Source organism: Pleurodeles waltl, chromosome 10 (assembly GCF_031143425.1).
Source record: "Pleurodeles waltl isolate 20211129_DDA chromosome 10, aPleWal1.hap1.20221129, whole genome shotgun sequence".
Lineage (NCBI taxonomy): Eukaryota > Metazoa > Chordata > Amphibia > Caudata > Salamandridae > Pleurodeles > Pleurodeles waltl.
The window spans coordinates 207,326,607-207,343,992 of NC_090449.1; positions in this window are offsets into that span (position 1 = coordinate 207,326,607).

The following is a 17,386-nucleotide window of genomic DNA, read 5'->3' on the forward strand; positions in this document are numbered from 1 at the left end:
TTTACACATCACGCTAATTTTTGTAAATTATTATGCAAAAGCAAAACTGGACTGGTCTTTTTGTTCTGATAAGTCACCTTCATGCTTTTGGCATGGCACTTTCAATCGGCTCCCTTATGTGCAATTGTATTACTTTTCATTTCCAACTCATGTGACAAGAAAAGTCCAGTTAAGAGTTTACAACTCTAATAGCTCTAACTCAAGCAAATGTGAGACCCATTTCATTGCAAATGCTTGTTTCTTTTGCAATTCAATTTCCCAGGCCAACAAGGGCTAGAGGGTTAGTGGTCCCCAAACCAAATTTCTCCATTCGTTTTCCATTTACTTTTTTTGGAAAGGTCTCAGGCCCAAATGGCTGACCAGAATCACACCAAATTTTGTAGGCGGCTAGATCATGGTACAGAAGGCATATGGTTTGTAATTTTGTAGAAATCTCTTCAGTAGTTTTTGAGAAATTAAAGTTCAAATATATTTGTATATTTGGATGGTTTACAAAACTCTTGTGTGAGGCAGGTGGTTGCACAAATTAAAAAATGGAGCCATTTGATTGGTCATGAGGACATTTTTCCTTGTTGACTGTGTCACTCCTGTGCCAGGTAGAGGCCCCTGAGAGTCCAGTGGGTGCTCACGCTCTGATTGGCTGCAAAATGAAGAGTACTGTTGTAGCTGCCATTTCAGGACACAAGGACTTGGTCCCCCTCTCCTGCAATTAAAACACAAATGAAGTACATGGAGGAAGGGGGAAGTATTTCTTTTTGTCTTCCCTTGACCTGTGGGTGATCCGCAGGAGCCAGCATGCTCCCTGGACTCCTGCAGGAGTTCTACTGGAGCATTGGGCTTCGCTGTCTCTGCAGGACATCTGCAGGATGGTGATAACAAAAAAAATGGTGGCCTGGGCATCACAGCTGAGGGCTGGCTGCTTGTCGTTTGTTTCACGTGCCCCGTTTTGCAAATCTTTGTTTAAGAGGTTTGTGTTGCTGTGCCTCTGACCAGTTCTAGAAGCTTGTTTGGGGCCACGTCATGGCATGTATCCTCAAGAAGAGGGTGACCTTCAAAGTTTTTGGTAAAAATGTGTGTGCGTATTGTTTGAAGTACATTTACTTTGTTTCATAAATATGTACATGTTCCTCAAGTATTCTTGCAGGCCTCAAAAAGCCTCAGGTTTGCGTCTCACAAGTGAGCAAAATATATGTTGGCAGTTCCCACAAGGGGTTGCATAGGCATGCCCAATTTTATCACTAAGCCGGCACCACTGAATTCTGGGGCCCCACCTTACAAGGTATACGGTTCCTTGTTTAGAAGGTTTGTGTTCTTTGTTATGAATTGAGAGTCTTGATTTTTCTAAAGGAGGGTTGTGATGGGGAGCCCATAACTAATGCTTTGCATCAACTTCTCTGTATTAGTGTGATGCCTCCTTCTGTTTTGTAAGGTCTGTCTTTGTAAGGAATGGTTTGCTGTAAGAATGTCAAACAAAAAAGAATGGGCTGCAGAGAAGTAGGTTTTCAGTGATGAAACGTTGCTGTAGATTGTGGCTTAACATGAGAGCTGCACTTTTGGATGCATGAGCTTGTACTGATCGGGCTTTGATCAGTGTAAGAAAATGCCTTTTTTAATTATCACTCACAAACCTTTGGACAGATGCTGCTGCTTTTTTACTCTAGAAGCACACTGAGCCCTGACAAACAGGTCTCAGTACCATTGCTCTGACCCTAAAAATGTGCATGTCTAATTGGTTTTACGTTAATTGGCACATGTTTACTTGCTTAAAAGTCCATAACATATGGTACTAGCGGTACCTAGTGTTGGTAGGTTGTGTTCCTTGTAGACTCCAACATTTATTGTACCGCTACAAGTGTTACAGAGGACAAAATGTCTCCCAGTATGCCATTGCAGACTTGCAAAGCAATTTTTAAACTACTAACTCAACTTTGCCATTTAAAATAATGGCAAAGCCCAAATCTTTCTTTTTAATATTTACCAGTCAGTTCTAATGCAGTCCTACCGAGCCCTAAAGGCCGGGTGAATTATGTAAAAAAGAAGGACATGTGTTTTATTACTTTAAGGATCATGACAGTAAAAAACCCACATTTTTGTTTTTACTGTGGAAAGGCTATTAGCCCCTATTGTTAGTATTTAGTCACCTCCTGGCAACCCTGCAGAGTTAATTTCCAAGTGCGGCTTCTAAATATGGTACTTCAAGGTATCAAACAAATTGTTGCATTAAACCCGACATGTTGTTCAAGTAGAATTTTCGGTTCAAATCTGTTTATTGGTTTCCATTAACAAAGCTATACAACCTACTTCCACCTACAACCAAAGCCCAGTGGGATAACTATAGGGAGAAACCTTAATAACAAAGAGAGATGGGAGGATGGAAAGAGTGGTAGGGGAGGGGGAAATGGGCCAAAGGATTGAGGGGATTCCTTGTGGATCATCAAGACTGTAGGTATGTGTCTCTATTCTTGAGCAGTGAGAGGCTAGGGGGAGCCCACTGCAGTGGATCTGGAGCCCCATGGAACATGGTGGTGAGGCCCAGAATACACAGATAAATGGGACAGATGAGCTCTCTGAATTTCTCTGCTAAGAAGTGAACACAGTCCCCCCACATTTTCTCAAAGCGCATCAGTTTGTCTCTGTTGGTCGCTGTGAGTATCTACACCGGTGCCACGGCTTATATAGCCAGTCTAGGTGTGTCAGTGTCTGCTCAGAGCCCCAATGTGGCAGTATAGTTTGTTTTGCCACCCCAGTGCTAATGTAATCTCCTGTACCTTTGCAGACTGTAAGGGATATGTGAGTGGATTGGGGAATCCCAGAAGGATGTAGCTGGGAAATCGGGGTACATCTGTGGACCCTATTTGCTTGATGTCAGATAGAACTGCTTCCCGAAATGGCTGAAGCTTGGGGTTGGACCATAATATATGTGTGAGCATGCCAGTTTGGCCACATTGTCTCCAGCACTTTCCATCACTATTTCTCTTCAATTTGGATATTCTAGCGAGGTGTAATACCAATAATGAACAATCTTGAGCATAGTTTCAGTACCCACAGAGTTGCAGACTGACATGCAGACCCTGCACAATATATCGCTGCATTCTTTGGTGGATAGTGTGCACTCACATTCTTTCTTTCAACATTTCTGTGCTGGGGATTTGTTGTAGTTTAGGGGTGCAACAAGAAACTTATAGATGTCTAAAAGTATGCGCCTGTCAGATGTGCGGGTGATCAACCACTTTTTGAAGACGATGAGGATGAGGTTCACGTGTGGGTGAATGTGGGGTTGCAACATTTAGTGTCTCAATGCTATATTGCTAATAAGCACTGGAGAGGAGGTCGTAATGATCTTGAAGTTATGGAAAATCCATTAAGCCCTCCAGGTCAAAAATATCTCAGAGTCACTTACATCCGGCTACTTGCCCGACGTCATAGGCAGTTCCTTGGGCAGTTAGTGGAAATCCCGGGCTGCCTATAAAGGGTGCCAGGGGTGAAATGGGAGAGGATAACTTATGTCTGAGCTGTACCCTGTCCTAGATGCCCATAGGGGCTTGTAGGATGGGTGAGAATTATACGCTGGACGGTCGATGAGGTCTGGGTAGCCAGGGTATTTTCCAAATGTGGATGCCCGCCACTGCTTGGTCAATAAAGCACCTACGCTTCTCTGTAGAGGGCCTGGCCCACTCCACCAGGTAATGCAACTGGGCCGTCTGATAATATTTTGTCAAGTGAACTATGCCTAGACCACCCTCTGCATGAGTCAAATAGACATATTTTATAGCTATTCGTGCCTTTTTCCCACACCAGATAAAGTCGTCAATGAGGCATTGCAAATTGGTGAGAATGGAGGGAAGTCTGCAGTGGTAAGGTCTGCATGACATAGAGCATTTTTGGGAGCAGCGCCAATTTGATTGCCTCTAGACGACCCACCATGGAAGGGTATACTTTTTCCAGGAGGAGAGTTCTACTCTGGCAAGATTTAAGAACCCAGAGTAATTGCTTCCGACTGTACGGTCCAGTGCTAATAGTATCTCCAGACCCAAGTATGTCACACCCTGAGTCGCCAAAGTAGAAGGGAGGAGGTGCTCCAATTGTGTTTGGTCCGCCTTGGGTAAAGTAAGGTTGACAATGTTAGATTTAGATAAATTAATTTTAAAACCTGAGACGTCCTAAAAGTCTCCAGTTGCTGCATAAGATGTGGGAGGGAGGCGAGTGGGTCCCTCAGTAGGATCATTATAGCATCAGCATAAAGTGCCAGCTTATGCTCCCTGCCCCCATCACCAATTGTCTGATGTTATTGTTAAGACACATCCGCTGAGCTAAAGGCTCCGTATAGGGTGCAAATAACAATGGGATTAACAAAGGAAATAGGGGGCATCCCCGGCAGTGCCCCTACAGATATCAAATGGCTGAGACAGGATGCCATTGGCCCTGACTGCCGCCTTTGGATGTTTGTAACTAGCAACCACCCAGCTAAGAAATCTAGGACCCAGGCCTATTTCAGTAAGAACAAGATAAAGGAATGGCCAGTGCACTCTGTCAAACTCTTATTCAGCGTTGACCGACAAGAGGACATTGCGATTGGGTTTCCGGTGTACTTTATCAATGAGATGAGAAATTCGCTTTGTATTATTGCTGCATTTGCATTTTGGTATAAAACTAGCCTGATCAGGTTTGATCAGGTATTGCATGTTGGGGGCCAAGTGGGTCGCCAAGTTTCCAATAAAGATTTTTATATCTATGTTGAGTAGAGAGATGGGGAGGTATGATGAGCAACTAGGAGAGTCCTTACCCAGCTTGGGGATAACAGTAATGGTTGCTAATTGCATGGTGTCAGTATTGGTGCCAGTTGTGTTAAAGGAATTGTAAGGTCTAGTTAAGGTAGGCGCTAGTACGGGTGCAAAGGTCTTATAAAAGTCTGGCATATAGCCGTCTGGCCCGGGGGCTTTGCCTGGTGTCAGTTTTTGTATGGCATGCAGAACTTCAGTTATATGGATGTCTTTTTCCAGGATAGAAGAGTCAGACCCAGAGAGGCAGGGCAGGGGTAATTGTGCTAGATATGCTTCTGCATTACCTATCTCCAAGTCTTCAGCTTTATGGAGTGCAGCGTAAAAGTGCTCATATGCTTGTGCTATGAGATCGTCCTGGCTTTCCCAATGGCCAAAGGCATCGTCCACCTCCACTATTCTTTGTTTCTGAGTGTGTGAGCTTAGTCTATGTGCTACCAGTCACCCCTCTCCATTGTCCCTACATAGTATTTCTGCTTTAGACGCAGTAATGTATATTCAGCCTTGCATATGTTAAGGGCTTTAAGTTGTTTGCGGGAAATCGTCAGCTGTCTACATACTTTGGCAGTTCCTGTACATTTGTGCTTGCCTTCTAATTCCTGAACTGCGGTCTCCAGGTGTGCTCTTTTTACTCTCCTATCTTTTTTCATGTGGGCCGCAATCACAATAAAACACCCCCAGATTACCGCCTTCTGTGTGTCCCAGAGTAGAGTTACTGCGGCCTCTGCAGTATTGTTGAGGTGTAAGAATTCAGTTATAACTGCTGTTATTTCTGTAACTGGGGCGTCCTGGCGCAGGAGGGTAGGATTACGTTTCCAAATGTGGTGACACATCGTGGTGTCTGGTAGGCGACAGACAACTGAGATAGGTGCATGGTCACAAAGCACTGCCACTCCTTGTCCACTACAGTAGTGACTGCATTCAGGTGGTGTGAGAGGAGAAAGTAGTTAATCCTAGAATATGATTGTGCACCTCAGAGAAAAATGTATTCATCGTTTCAGTAGATGGCGCTGTCGCCAGACATCCGCAAGGCCAACATCAGCCATTCATTGTCGAAACGTCTAGAAGTTTGCTCCCGCTTTGCCTAGCCTCTGCGTGGACCTATTTGTTGCTTTATCTGGGACCTGATTAAAGTCTCCTCCTATTAAAATATCTCTAACTGGGGTAATTAGTATTTGCCCCGCTGCATGATTTCGGAAGAGCTCTTGGTTGTCATTAGGGGTATATATATTAGCAATGGTAAATGTGTAGCCTCCTGTGGTAATAAGTGAGGAGAGTGCTTTGCCTGTAACCTTTGTTTGTGTTTGATCACCCTCCTTGGAGAGTGTGTAGCCAGAAGTATCGCCACGCCTGCTTTCTTCCCCTGCCCAGAAGAGAATAATTGATGATGAAACCATCGTGAGCGCATGTGCTTCCAGTCAGTTTTGAGACAATGTGTTTCCTGAATGAGGGAAAGATCGCAGTGTGCGTCCCTAAGTTAGGAGAGTAGCAATATTCCCTTAACCGGAGCATTTAAACCACAGACATTATGGCTTATAAATTTAGGCATTAAGTGTCAGTATTGAGAAACTAAAGATGTAGCTACAAGTTGTGGGCTTTGACAATGCCAGAGCTAAAAGCTGGCATAAATCTAGGTGCCATAGGTGACCCAGTTGGGGGTGGAATGCGGGTAGAGAGAAACAACAATAACAGATATAAAACAAGATAACTGGCTGGTTCCCTGCCTGGGAACAGTCCTATAGTCCATGGAATGAGGGTCTTTGTCATCAGACCGGTCCATCAACGTTCTGGAGTGGGCCTGCCGCCAATCACTGTCTGCATTGTGGGTATAGCATCCTGGGCTCTATTAGCCTGATCTGAAACATGAGGTACAGCTGTCGCCAGGCTTGAAATAGGCTTGATCAATCCGGTAAGTGCCACTTAGTCATTGTCAGGATCAGATGCACTGTCCTTTTACTGGAGTTGCTGCAATAGGACAGTCCATTCCGAGCACCTCCCCTGAGCTGAAGGCTTTAAAAATGTTCTCTTATTCATGGGGGTGGGGGGTGGCTCCATCCCATGCCGTCGGGATGGGGGGTTCTCCAGCATGGCTGTGAAAAGCATCGCTTGAACACATGTCCCCTCCCAGTAGGGTATTGGCTTCCTCCATAGTGCGCAAGGTGTGCATTTCATTATTCCATACAAAAATAACTGATCCCTTTTTCCCAAAGGAGGCAGGTAAGGCCGGAGGGCCCTTCGTCTTTGCAGTGTCATGATAGAAATGTCCTGATAGAGTCCCACCTTGGTGCCCTCAAATGCGACAAGGTTCCTGTCTCTCACCCTCTTCATAATGGCCTCTTTCTGTTGGTAATAAAGTAGACGAATGAGAATATCTTGTGGTTGACGTGGTGTGCAGGTGGACAGACCCGCCTGTGCGTATGGCTAAAGACAATCTCCTGATCGGCGATGTCTGGCGCCACATTGTGGAAGAGGTGACGGACATAATCTGCCAGTTTCCTGGCATCCTTTTGAAGTGGGACACTCTTGATGTGTTTATTGCATCTCGGTGGCCTGTTTTCAAGGTCCTCCAGTCCAGACCGGACTCATCAGTCCTGTGGAGAGGAGGAGCATCTCTTTGTGGGCCCACGAGCGCCACGAACCCTACGGCCCTACTGCAATCTTGTCTCTTGTCGCACTCTTCCCTTCACAGATCAGACCTCACCCTGGCCCGATGAGCCTTCAAAGGGCTGCTCCTCTGTCCACCTCGCCCCCGCGGAATGATCAGGCGCCGGGAGGACACAGGGGAGCAGCTCTAAGAGCCGGGTACTCTGCTATTGTGAGCCACAGCAGGAGAGCTCCACATCAACGCATCCTGTGTGGACGCCATCTTGGACACACCCCTCTCAAGTAGAATTTAATGTAACTATTTAAAAAATGCAGCTTTAGAAATTTGCCACCTTATTGCCAAAAGTTGCCTGTAGCTGTTATGGTTCTACATAAGCTGCTGTCCCTTAGACAGCCTTCTGTCCTCCTAGAGGTAGGAGCGACTCTCTCGAAGAGGGACAAAGGACCTGCCAAGCAATAAGGTGTGTCCTCCTCCTGGCAGGATGGCCAGAGTTGGTGCGAGCCGAAAAGGTAAACTTCAAAGGGGAAGCTGCCTTTGAAGGGTAAATGGTAGTCACCCAAGAAAGGAACTGCACTTTTGTTTTAGCAAACAGGATGGCATCTTGGTCAATGACAGAGAAGTCACTGACAAACCGTTTCTTTCAAGGGGAATGCAGCACTTAGGTAGCCAAACCTCTGGTTTAGGCACAGAGCTCCACACACAGAGAGTTAAGTGTTCTGCCATGCCGGGAGTGGGCAGAATAATGTATTCTCGCCTAGCTAGAAGCCACACATTGCAGTGCCATTATTAGGTGGGAGGGGACCTGGTAGCCCACTGACTAGTTGACTAGTTAGTTGCTACATCTTACAGGCTTGTAGTGGGCATACAAATGGTACCCCTGGCACCCAGACCTCCGATCATGTCTGTACCGAAGACAGGACTGAAGAGGGACTGCCCCACTGTTCCCCGGTCCTAGCAAAGAGAGGTTGCACCAAAGAGCGGACTGCACCTCCTGCTCCTTGGACTAACAAAGAAAGGACTGTGCCTATGGTGCTCTGCATATGGAAAAGTTGCCCATTTAGCCGTTTTCAGTTTACTTGTTGTGGCTAACCCTAAATGCGAGACACAGTAGATTGCAAAGATTTATTGCATGTAGGGAAAAGCAGTGACTTATTGTTTCATTGAAAATATTTATCTCTGGAACCCTCTGGTGGATTGTTGCCATTTAGGTGTCAACTTAAAATAAACATACAACCTATTTTTAATAAATTAGTGTTGGATTTTTATTATGTTGTGTTTTTTTCTTGTTTTCAACTGATTTGGTATATTGCAATGTTTTACATTTGTTTCTTTAATAAACCCTGACTACTCATCCACAGCTACCCAGGCCTAAGCTAAAGTTTTACAAACAAATGTAACTGAACCTGATACTGCCTTGTTCCATTCTAACGTGTTGAGGGCTTACAACCACACCATGTAATAATCTACAATTAGCATGCATTTTAAATTGACATTTACAACATTGAAATACATTGTGAAACATTGTGTGTGTCAATATTTTGTAGATGTTTGGGGATGTTTTTGGGGAGATCATACTGCCATGATCTGGTTGGAGAATGGGGTGTATTGTATTAGAAAATATGGGTATCGGATATGGTTTGTTGGTGCTTATTATCTGGAGTAACTTAGTATAAAAAAGGAATAAGTGATTCCTAAAATGTCAAGAGTCAATGCAGAGTATAGCTGACGTTTACAGTGTCAGCCAGTTCTACCAGCTCAACTGCAGCTCAAAGAGGGGTCTGAGGGGGATTCTGAGAATGTAAGAGTTATTTTCACAAGATCGTGTTAGCAAAGTTGAGTTTCAATGGCTTGTGGAGAATCAGTATTGGAATGGATGAGCATAAGATAGCTGAATTGTAACACACTCTTGAGATTTACAGTGACAGTGTTATTTATATGTCCTCTACTTTAAGGCCATCTGTCTTTGGACTGCAAACATTTGGGAGAAATGGTAATATGGCATGTGAGCTGAACTCTAAATATGAGACATGAAGTGAGGGGAGTGATATTTATAGTAGTGGTCTTGCAGAAACCTTATCTATGTATTTATGCAATAATTTAAGCAGGGCTATATGGAATAATTGTATCTTCATTTATGCAGTAAGCTATTCTGTAATGAACCAGTAGTGTTCATGTGCAGCTAATTTTATGCTAGGTAATTAGGTAGCTGGAGGAGGAAATTCTTGTAGGTTCTGCCGCCTTGTTTGATTTGACAATATATGATTCAGTTTCACCATGTCCATGATTAGGTGATCTTTTGGGGATCCTGATCTTGATTGACTTTCGGAAGAACATATTCTGATTTGTTGAGGGGCAGCAAAACCAAACTGCTTTATCAGTATTTCTGATTTGTCAGCTTTCAACCAATCAGAACTGGTCTTTTTTGTTAGACCATTCTGATTGGCTGTGGTTCATCCTGTCATGATGGTGCTGGCATCCTACACAATTGACATGCATGTGTTTACAATACCACACCAGTCTGTGTACCTTGTGGACACTTCCTGGCACTAAAGTAATGTCTTTTTGTAATCAGATGTGGATGCACCATTTCTGTATACTACTACCATAATGAGTAGTTTGCACTCTGCTATGATCGTAATCACTGATAAGAACGTTTTACAATATTATCATGTTTAAACACATGGTACCATACACAATAAGCAGTTGCATCTTTTATCTGGCAAGTCTGGTGTATAACCCTAGTGAGAAACAAGGGTATAAGGCCCCATGGCTGCCAACATTTCAGCAGCACAGGGAGAGAGCATCACTGTGCCAATTCTTTAGATATGGAACAGTTCTGCTGTCTCTCAATGAGGCAGCACATCACAGTGCACCAGCTTTACATGCTGCCCTGTGTTGCATGGAATCTTTGTAAATATAGACCAAAATGTATAGTTTCATTACCGATGGAAGTTCAGTATGATCAATATAATCTTCAAATGCTAGCAAGCTTTAAGAGGCAATAAAAGCTTCCATCAGTCTACCTGAATGAGTGTGGTTTAGTTTCTGCAATTTACCATGCATTGTAAGCAGACTATAGCAGTCGAGCTGCATTAGTATTGATTGGCTCCTGGTGAAACCATACATTTTCAAGGCCAATATCTTCAATTAAATTATAGACATGTTTAGACCATCCCAATTTACTGGACAGATGGATAATATATCTTGGCTAAGGTGCTCAAGATGCAAAGCCATTCAAGAAATGGTTTCAACTTTACCACATTTTTATGTTCCTCAACCCTACGTCCAAGCATAAGGCAATAATGGGGATGCTCTGTGAAAGACCCAAAATGTCTTTATAGAATGATTTCAGTCTTAGTTAAACATTTAGGCCCTCATTACAACATTGGTGGTAAAAGCCGCTTATCGACGTACAGAAGAACGCCAACACACCTCCGCGGCCGCAGAAATCCACCACAGCTATTATGACCCACAGCACGGAATCCGGCAAAATTCAGCCAACCGCACAAGTCCGCCACACCAAAGGTCAGTGATAAACTGGCAAAAACAAATCCTCCACCATCACGCCAACAGAAATACGCCCACAATATCACGACTCATGAATCCACGTGGCGGTCTTTCAACCGCGGTATTCCATTGGCGGTACACACTGCTGCGCTCAAAATACACACACATATACAAAACACAGCCACATTGGACAATTCAAAATACACACACCTGATACACATACACACACCACTCCCACACACCCAATACAATATAAAACACACACCCACATCACCCACAAACCCCTACGACAAAAATACCGAAAGAAGGCCAGAGAGAGACACTACAAACTACTACCAAGCATCCACAGGCACACCAGACCATCACCCACATAACTTCCACGCACCTCACAAAACACACCACTACATATCAGCACATTTATCCCCACACACACCACCCCACACATCACCCACACCACCCCATGGCACAGCAAAGACACCCCAGGTTCTCGGAGGAGGAGCTCAGGGTCATGGTGGAGGAAATCGTCCGGGTAGAGCCACAGCTATTTGGAGCACAGGTGCAGCACACCTCCATAGCTAGGAAGATGGAGCTATGGCGAAGAATAGTGGACAGGGTCAACACAGTGGGACAGCACCCAAGAAATCGGGATGACATCAGGAAGAGGTGGAACGACCTACGGGGGAAGGTGCGTTCTGTGGTTTAAAGACACCACCTTGCGGTTCAGCGGACTGGCGGTGGACCCCCACCTCCTCCCCCAAAACTAACAACATGGGAGGAGCAGGTCATGGCGATTCTGCATCCTGAGGGCCTCGCAGGAGTAGATGGAGGATTGGACTCTGGTAAGTCAAATCTTAACTATTACATCCCCCGCCCTACCTGCATGCCATCACATACCCCCACCCTCACCCTCACCCCCATCACTCCAACTCCTCACAAATGTCCCAATTTCACAAACCACCCACCCCAACAAGCCCTGCATGCAACACCAAAGCCTGGACACCCATCACCAAAGCATGCCCACTGCACATACCCATACACCCCCCTATACCATCATCACACAAGGTCCCACACAGGAATGCAAGCACTGGGGTACACGGTCACTCACCCATTGCACACCATGGCACACACACATGTAATAAACATCCTTTTATACCCCTGCAGGATCCCTACCCAATGTCACTGGACAGGAGGGTCCACACATGTCCACACCACCAACAGAAGAGGCCCACAGTGATGACAGCAGCTCTGTCCACCACTACAGGGAACCCAAGCTAACCCACCACCCCAACAACAACAGGGACCTGGGGACAGTGGTAGTGGGCACACGGTCCAGGGGACGGAGGCCCAGGAACACAAGGGAACTGGGAGGGCTGCTGTGAGACAGGGGGAGGACAGGCCAAGGGAACCCACTCTCCACGCTGCCCTCTCCTCCATTATGGGAGCCTACCACCACTCCCAGGAGACAATGGCAACGGTACTGGCCAAGTTCCAGGAGACCCAGCGCCTGCAGGAGGAACAGTATTTTGGCTTCAGGGAGGAACTCAGAACCATCAATTCCACCCTGGGCACCATCGTAGGGGTGCTGAAGGAAGTACTCAACACCAGGAGGGACACTGTGGCACAACAAGGGGCCCCTGACACTAGCATGGACGATGAACTGCCCATCACCTCTGCCGGCGCTAGTGGACAGGACGCCCCACCACACGACCACCACACCAGCACCCCACCCCCTGCAGAGGGAGAACCACCCCGCAAACGGTCCCTGAGATCCAGGACAAAGACAGAGAATGATGCCAAGACCCCACCAAGAAATGAGACCACCCTGAATGTTATCTTTCTGTCCCACTTTGTCACCCTGTCCATCCTCAAACTGCCCCAGCTCCACTTCCTATGCCCATTTGGGCAATGCACCTGTGAGACTAATAGACTGGACTCTGCCATGGACATTTCTCCACCATCACCCCTGACCATTTTACAACCCCCTCCAACATTTAGCACTTAAATAAACACCCTTGATGCACAAAACAATCTGGAGTCAGTTTGTGATTTCGAAATAGCGTATTAGCAATTACAGTGACAAAATGCTCTTACAATTGTAATGTCAACATACCCATGTCACACAGCTCTAGTCCATGAGGAAACAAAGCAGATGTCACACAGTGGGACCCACATCTGTGAAATCGTAAGGGAAAGAGACAACTCCGTGACTGTACACTCGGTGAAAACGACAGACAGTAGAGAGGTAGTAGTGTTAAAGTACATGTAGTAGGCAGGTCTGTACCCTTACCTGTGTCTCACTGGAAATATTGCAGGATCACCAAGTTTCTGTTGTCCATGTCCTCTTCTTCTGCTTCCTCGTCTTCACTGTCCACAGGCTCCACAGCTGCAACAACACTGCCATCTGGACCATCCTCCTGCAGAAAAGGCACCTGTCGTCGCAAAGCTAAGTTGTGAAGCATACAGCAGGCCACGATGATCTGGCACACCTTCTTTGGTGAGTACAATAGGGATCCACCTGTCATATGGAGGCACCTGAACCTGGCCTTCAGGAGGCCGAAGGCCCATTCGATAATCCGCCGAGTTTGCCCATGGGCCTCATTGTAGCGTTCCTCTGCCCTTGTCCTGGGATTCCTCACTGGGGTTAGTAGCCATGACAGGTTGGGGTAATCAGAGTCACCTGAAAATGGTGAGGGACAACTGTTAGACACACACTAACCTGTAGGGATATCCCCAGACCCAGACAGCCATTCCCACTGTCTTGCTTCCAGGTGCTCACCTAATAGCCACACACAGTGCCTCTGGAGTTGCCCCATCACATAAGGGATGCTGCTATTCCACAGGATGTAGGCGTCATGCAATGAGTCATGGAACTTGGCATTCACATGGGAGATGTACTGGTCTGCCAAACACACCATCTGCACATTCATGGAATGATAACTCTTCTGGTTTCTGTACACCTGTTTACTCCTGCGGTGGGGACCAAAGCCACATGTGTCCCATCAATGGCACCTATGATGTTGAGGATATGTCCCAGGGCATAGAAATCACCTTTCACTGTAGGCAAATCCTCCACCTGAGGAAAAACGGAGTAGCTCCGCATGTGTTTCAGCAGGGCAGACAACACTCTGGACAACACGTTGGAAAACATAGGCTGGGACATCCCTGATGCTATGACCACTGTTGTTTGAAATGACCCATTTGCAAGGAAATGGAGCACTGACAGCACCTGCACTTGAGGGGGGATTCCTGTGGGATGGCGGATAGCTGACATCAGGTCTGGCTCCAGCTGGGTACACAGTTCATGGATTGTGGCACGGTCAAGCCTGTAGGTGATGACTACATGTCTTTCCTCCATTGTCAACAGGTCCACCAGCGGTCTGTGCACTGGAGGATGCTGCAATCTCCTCACATGTCCCAGCAGATGGTGCCTATGAAGGACAAAAGCGAGCACAGAGTCAACCAACTCAGAGGTACGTACCCACAGCTTACACAGAACACAGATCCTAATCCGAAAAGTGGCCTGTATGTGTGTTGAGTCTAGGCCTAGGTATGTGTGACGCAGTTAAAAATTAAGCCATGTGTGCCCCTGAAATGGCGGCTGCCTGACCTCTAAAGTGGGACAATGGGATGTGAGGTAACTGCGCTGGCGTTGTACACCGTCGCGGTAGTCGGTCGAAGACCGCGGCGCAATGCTGCATTGGTTAACATTGGACCCTATGGGTCCCAGGAGCCAATGACGATGTACGCCGGTGGTGATGGTACGCACCGCTGCGGATGTGACCGCCATTTTCTATCTGTTCAATCACTCGATACCTGATCTTCGACAGGAGAGGACCTACACTACAAGTGCTGCTGTGACCTTGGTCTGGAAGAGACAATGGCTTGAGTGTCTGGGGTAAGTGCCCCTGCCTTCACATCAGAGGAGTTGAAGAAACTCGTGGATGGGGTCCTCCCCCAGTACACGCTACTCTACGGTCCTCCAGACAAACAGGTAAGTACACTGGGGGCATGCTTCATGGGCTATGCCTGAGTGGAGTGGTGTGGATGAAAGATGGGGGCGGAGATTGAGGCGTGAATGAAACGACGGTGAATACATGTGCCACATGGCAAGGGTAGGGATGGGGGCCAATGACTGTGATGGTGCATTTGGTAATAAAGTTTCTCTTCCTCGTGTACAATTCATGTAGGTCAGCGCCCACCAGAAAAAAGATATTTGGCGTGCCATCGCCAAGGACGTCCGGACCCTGGGGGTCTACCACAGACGGAGCACCCACTGCCAGAAAACATGGGAGGACATTCGCCGCTGGAGCAAGAAGACGGTGGAGGCTCAGCTGTGGATGGCCTCCCAACGTGGGAGGGGTGCCCGTCGCACCATGACCCCCCTGATAATCAGGATCCTGGCGGTGGTGTACCCGGAGTTGGATGGGCGCTTGAGGGCATCAAAACAGCCACAAGCGGGTGAGTACACTCTCATCCTGCTGATTTTGCATGCAGTGGAGGTGTCTGGGTGGGGGAGGTGGGCTGTGGGTTTCCCTAGGCCAGGGCGAGTTTAGTAGGCACGGTCCCTCCGTAAGGCAGGCCATGTGGCACCCCACCCCACCTCTGTAGAGTGCCAAGTACACCTAGTCATGCCCCTGTGTCATCCATGTGTGCTGATGTCGTCCATAGCCTTGTATGCCATTTCCCAGGGATTGAACAGTGGAGCCCAAGAGCGCGGCGTAGTGCAGGGGGCTTCCGTGTCTGTCATGTCCACCAACGGTAGCGGTAATGCATGCACTCAACATGTCTTTCTTCTGTTGTCCCCCCCCCCCTTTTTGTGGTCTCCCTGTTCTTGTGTGCATTAGCATCATCAGGCGGAGGAGCAGTGGCACCAGAGCACGAGGGAGCTGCATCCCACAAGGCCCTGGAGGGCGACACTACAGACTCGGAGTTCACCAGTAGGACAGAGGGCGAGGGGAGCTCCACGGCAGGAACAGGAGCTGACACCAGTGACACAGACTCATCCTCTGATGGGAGCTCCCTTGTGGTGGCAGCAACATCTGTGCCCCCGCATCTACAGGTACAGCTGCCACCCACCCTACCAGCACCGCCCTCCCAGCAGCCCCTCAGCCTTTGCCCCGTGCCCGCTCACCCAGGAGGTTGGGCATCATCTTTGCCCCAGGCACCTCAGGCCCTGCCCCAGTCACCCTTGCTGCCCTCAGTGAGGAGGTCATTGACCTCCTCAGGTCCCTCACTGTTGGGCAGTCTACCATTTTGAATGCCATCCAGGGTGTCCAAAGGCAGTTGAAACAAAAAAATGCATTTCTGGAGGGCATTCATTCTGGTCAGGCGGCCCTTCAGTGAGCTTTTCAGACTCTGGCCTCAGCACTGATGGCAGCCATTGTCCCCATTTCTAGCCTCCCCCTCCAACTTCCTCCACCCAGACCCAATCCTCTGTACCCCAACCTATCCCAAGCACACCTTCAGACCAGCATGCACACACGCCAACACACAAGGGAAGCTTAGGCAAACATAAGCACCACACCTCCCACAGGCACTCACGCAAACATCACACACATGCAGACACACCAACATCCACTGCCTCCACTGTGTCCCCTTCCTCCTCCTCTCCCTCCTCCCTCCCAGTCTCGTCTACACTCACACCTGCATGCACTGCATCTACAGCCACTACTGCCATCACCAGCACACACACACCACACCCCGCTCACGTGCAGTCACCACCGCCACTACCATTAACACGTCCCCTGTGTCCTCTCCCAGTGTGTCTGTGATGCCACCTCCCAAGATACACAAACGCAGGCACACACACACCCAACAGCCATCCACCTCACGACAGCCTCCAGCGCATGCACCTTCACCCAAAGTCACCAAACGAACACCTCCTTCTCCACTCCCAAACCCCCTCCAGCTACCCATCCCAGTGTCTCCCAAAAAATGTTCCTGTCCTGTCTTTCCCACACCTCCCCCACCCCATCCGTCTGCTAGGGCCCGACTCTCCAGGTCCCAACCTAGCACCTCAGCCACAACATCTCCGGGACCAGTGGTGCCTGTAGTCACCAGAATCTGGAGTGCACCGGCCACCAGGGCAGCCAGTGTAGCATGGAGCCACAGCACGGACAGTCCCCCACCTGTCAAGCATCAAAAGTTGGCCAGTGCCCGACGGGAGAGAGGGAAGAAACCAGCCACCAAAGCCACTCCCAATGGTCCTGGTGAGAGTGTGGAGTCAGCTGCGACACCTTCCAAGGTGGGGAAGGGCCACAAGAAACCCGGCAAGTCTGGGAAGAGCAGCACGGCGGAGAAGACCGCCATCATCCCCGCTGCCCAGGAGGCCAGCACCTACCCTGTTGCCCAAGAGGCCACCGCCAGCACCTGCCCTGCTGCCCAAGAGGTCACCGCCAGCACCTGCCCTGCTGCCCAGGAGGCCACCGCCAGCACCTGCCCTGCTGCCCAAGAGGCCATCGCCATCATCCCCGCTGCCCAGGAGGCCACTGCCATC